The sequence below is a fragment of the Schistocerca gregaria genome, chromosome 1 (assembly GCF_023897955.1).
Source record: "Schistocerca gregaria isolate iqSchGreg1 chromosome 1, iqSchGreg1.2, whole genome shotgun sequence".
NCBI classification, from domain to species: Eukaryota; Metazoa; Arthropoda; class Insecta; order Orthoptera; family Acrididae; genus Schistocerca; species Schistocerca gregaria.
This window is the reverse complement of record NC_064920.1, coordinates 727,750,464-727,755,716: the sequence shown is the minus strand read 5'-3', so window position 1 is coordinate 727,755,716 and position 5,253 is coordinate 727,750,464.

Genomic DNA, 5,253 nt, shown 5'->3' with positions numbered 1-5,253 from the left:
ACAATGGGGTGTAAAATGTTGAAATACCATTGTGCTGTGAGGGCATCGCGGATGACAACCAAAGGGTTCCTACTATGAAATGAAATGGCGTCCCAGACCATCACCCTAGTTGATGGGCTGTACATGGTAGGCGACAGTCAGGTTTGTATCCTGCTGCTGTCTGGTATGTCTCGGGACATGTTTTCAGTGGTCGTCAAGGCTTAATTTGAAACAGGACTCATCACTGAAGACGGTTCTACTCCAGTCAATGAGACTACAGGCCAAAAAACGATTCATAAAAGAGCTAAAGAAAGTTAAGTATGTGTGAAAGGAAAGTTGTACATTACTGATACACAAGGATGGTGGAAGTATGCTAAATTACAGACATTAAAAGAGTTTAGTATTGTCTGTTTAAGAATATGCTTTTGGGTTTTTTGTAATATTTTTGTTTCATTTCACATTCATATTGTTTCTATTCCATGTGGCTAGGCATTTATACTTCATTGTCCTGCATTTTTTTCTTCCTTACCTTGATGTTGGTAGACAGTTGTGCATCCTTTTTTGTTTCAGGTGATGTGCAAACGTAAAATGACTGTAAAGATGTGGCAGATATTTGAGAAAACTGGGACACACAAAACAAGGATGTTACCTCATGGGACTGTTTATATCTTACTAGTACAGAGATGTTATCATAGTACTTACAATGAACCATCAGGCAGACGAAGGCAATGCTCCAAGAATTGCACACTTCTGGATGCATAAGGAAATTTGAGGAAGGTGTGTAAAAATACATTCATGGAAATTTTTGACATCAGCCCTCAGAAGATTATGGCACTTATCAAGAGGAAAAAAATGTGGAAATACAACCTTTAAGGACAAGTGTCGTGGTGTGAGGAAATATAAGTACATTTACAGTGATAGAATCTTGGCATGAGAACATATTGCAATAAGGATAGCCACAATAACAGTCTTAAGTCACAAAACAAGTACCTATGACACGATGTTAATGTGCATGTGCTATATGAAGCACTCAAAGTAAAGTACCCAGCAAAAAGTCACATAAAGGTTTACACCCAGAAAAAAGTCACATATAAGTTTACAAAGCTGTGTTTGTGAAAGATTTTTCAAACTTATCTTTTCAAAGAGTACGAGCTGATACATGCAAAATACTTGATTCCCTGCATCTAAGATCAGAGTCAGTACACTGGTATCGCAAGATCAGTAACGTGTGCTCATGAGTTACAACATCACCAAGTGTTTCCTCTGTAGAGACTTACCATAGCAACATGTACTACTCCTGTCAACTTTTACATTAGTCTTTGAATCCACATGGCCAATACTGCTGATGATACTTTTTGCCTCTGGTATGAAGGCCAACCAGGAAGAGGAAGGAACCAGATGGCACCATGCATAATACTCACATTAAATATGGGGCTTCTCCGCTCCAACTTACAGAATCTTTGTGTATGGTGTGATTACTGTGTTTGTCGAGTAAGAACTGTGTAATTTTGTTTATATACATATTTCCCGTGGCAAACAGTTTCATTCATACAGTTGATCAGAAATTTCTAGTTCCTTCACACTCATTCTCTTCATACCACAACTTTTCTTCTGTTGATAAATGTTCTGGATGTTCTAGTTTGTAAAGTGTGGAAGACTTCTAATGCTGCTGCAACACCCTTGAAATCCTTCAAAGTGCCACACATGGGGAATAAAAACTTTATTGATTTTGACCATGTACAGCCACACCTCCAAACTAGGGACCATCAAATCTACATAGCTACGAATTGCCAAAGAACATCTAGGAATGTTTTTGTACAAAATCAACTGCAGTGAAATTGCAGACTGAGAAATAAGCTGTGTGTTGAAGACAAGCGTCACTCAGAATCTACATAAAAACTGCAACTTTCCAGAACTGAATAGTGACGAACCTTTCTGTCAATTAATAAAGGTAAACTGAAGAAAAAGGCTCGATTTTATGAGTGAGGAAAGTAAACTATATTTTTCAAGGATTCTGTCAGTCTGCTTGCCTACTGATGATGATGGTGAGCAAGGATTTAGTTCTGTTTTGTAATATTTCTACTGGAGACTGACTTTTCAAAGTTTCTTAATTTGTTAAAAAAATAATGTTAAGTCTTTATGAGAAGGTTTCTTGTGTAGCATATACTACGGAATTTTCCTCAGTTTTTTCCATTAGTTAGTAAACTGCAAGTTCTGTGGATCACTTTGCATGATATACTGTAATGATGTGGAATGAATCATTATAAATTGACATTGCACATTAATTTGTACATAGGTTACATTTTGAAAGTTTCTAAGTTTTTTATTTTTTTACAAAAATAAAATAGATATACTGATTTGAGTTAGTAGTTCCTTTTCATCGCCTTTCACACATTACAGTAACAGAAATTTTTCTACAGATTCGAAGGAGTTGTCAATAAGAATCTTTGTCAGTTTATTACCAAATTTTACTGCACTGTCTGTCAGACATTTTATATCACGGGTAAGTAAAGAAAACCTTTTGTTGGTGCATGATCATGGATGAGCACCACATGTTATTTCTTACAGCACTTTTTGCACAATGAAGACTTTCGTTCTTAAAGATGAGTTAGCCCAGAATATTATTCCATATTATGTTAGTGAATAAAAATATGCAAAATAAGTCAGCTTACTGATTTGTCTCTCCCCAATATTTGCAATGCTTCTACGTGCAAATGTGGCTGAACTAAGTTGTTTTAGGAGTTCTGTTCCAAAACGTGTTTTATGCAATTTAAATTCTCATCTCTATTGACCCCTAAGAATTCTGAAGTCTCCACCCTACTTATTATTTCATTACCATGTGTTACATTTATAACTGGTGTAGTAGCCCTACATGTGCGGAACTGAATATGTTGTGTCTTTCTAAAATTGAGGGTTAGACCACTTGCAGAAAACCAGTCAATGAGACTTTTAAGAACTTTGCTTACCATTTCTTCTGTTTATGTACATACACTTGGATTGATTACAATACTAGTGTTATGTGCAAAAGGAACTAATTCTGCGTATTGTATAGACGGGAGATCATTTACATATGAGAGGAACAGTAGTGGACCAAAGATTGAACCTTGGGGAACTCCATAAATATTATCTCACAGTCAGAATTAAGTCCCTGGATTATATTGCTTGAATTACTTAGTAAAAATTTCTAAATTGTTTTGGTTAGAGATGACACTATCCACTTGTTGTCTATACCATCAGTCCCATAAAACATAAATTTATTTAGGAAAATATCAGTTTATTTAGGAGAGTACTGTGATTCACAGAGTCAAAAGCCCTAGAGGGGTCACAGAAAATACCAACTAGTGCTATTTTATTATTTAATGCTCGTAACATCTGGTGAGTAACCTCATAAATGGCATTCTCAGAAGAGAAACACTTCTGAAACCCAAAGTGTGGTTTGCTAAGGATAATAATGTCTCTAAGGTGAGATACTTTTCTAGAATACATCATCATATTTCTTATAATACTGGTCTTCTATTAGGTTTCAGGATTTTTGACTTCTTGCCACAATATTTCGGCTGGCAACTGTCCATCCACCCCCTTGTTAGTGTCTGTCACTGGAGACTGCTAGTTCACAGTGTTGGATTTACAGCAGAAACGCAAGTGCATTGGCAGACATCACAGGAGAGCCCTCTATCAAAATCTGAGACCTCTGTAAATAATGTTCCATCTGTGGCATGAAGGTGCATGCGTAAAAGTGAAACTACATGTCTGCCCTCTGTCAGAACGTGCACTTGCATTGCTTAAAACAAACAACAGATGTCGCCTGATGTGTCATTATGAATAAAATGTTTTCGCTCAGAAGAAATTAAAGATATGACTGGGTTGTAAGCCTTGCCCAATTCAAAGCCATCATCACGATTTATAAGACTGTGTGCTGGGTATATTTCCAGATTTTTTAATTACTGAATCCCAAAAGGATCTTGCTGGGCCCAAGATTTTTGTGACAAAATAATCCATCAAGTGTTCTGTGGTAATAAGCCCAGTAAGATGGTCGTAGCTGAGCATTGTATTACCACAGGACACACTATGGATTATTCTTCCACAAAAATCTGGACACCAGCAAAATCCTTTTGGGATTGAGTAATTAAAGAATCTGTGGAAATGTGTGTAGCACATATTCTTATAAATTTTGGCTTGCAACGCAGTCATCTCTTTACTCTCTTCCGAAAGAATACATTTTCTTCATTGTGACGCATCTGGCAACATCTGAAATTTGTTTTTAGTGATGCTGTGACAAAGCAAGCTGGGATATTTTTACTTCCTCTATTGATTTGCCATCTGCCTCCTTAAATTCATTTTTCCATTTTTGAACTAATTACCACTAACATACGTGAGTATAATCTGTATTTTCATACAAGAGAAACGTTGGCCCTCAGTTTTAAAGAGCATAACATTAGATCTAATGTAATTTATTTTCTAATTTATTTTGACTATTCCTAGTTAGTATCTTTCATTATAGGGTGAAATCAATAATTGTTTTGTAGCTTAAATTCTATTGCTGATGTATAAACAAATACAAAGTCTGTAATAATTATAAATGTTTGGAAGATGAAATGCTAATAATCTTAAAGTACCTATCTGGCTCTAATCAAAAACATGTTAGCAAAGCCAGCCCATAATTAATTCCAAGTAATGAACAGTTTTGTCAAAAGTATTGTTATGTAACTATATACGTTAATTTCATCATTTAAACAAATAATTCGGCCTCAACCTTGTAGTAGAAGAAACTGTTAAAAGGAATGAATTTTTTGATGTATTCAGTTAATTTCATGAGTTAAGTTTTAATTGTAATTTCTGTATATTTAACTTCAAACAATGTGTAGTTTCAGTACCTATTATTGTGATGATATATAAGGGCACCCCTGATTTTTGGACACGAGACTTTTTGGTCACGAGACAGTCAGTCCATGGCCAAGTTTCAGACGAGGAACCAGTGTAGGTTAGAATGACAACAGTGCATCAACTGAACAGTGTAGTACGTGTTACATCAATAAGCCGTGAGTAAAAACAATGACATTGTCTGTTTCCATACATACCTGTTTATTCTTCAAGAAATGTGAACATTGTGGTTAGGTTTTTACTGCTTGTTGATGTACAACAGGAAACTCTTGTATCAGTATGTGAATGTTCAACTGCAAACTATTAATGATGCTCATGGAAAGTTAAACAATAGTGCACTGGCCAAATAACTGTATTATCAGGGGGTTGTGAAAACTTAAAGTAAAAGAATGT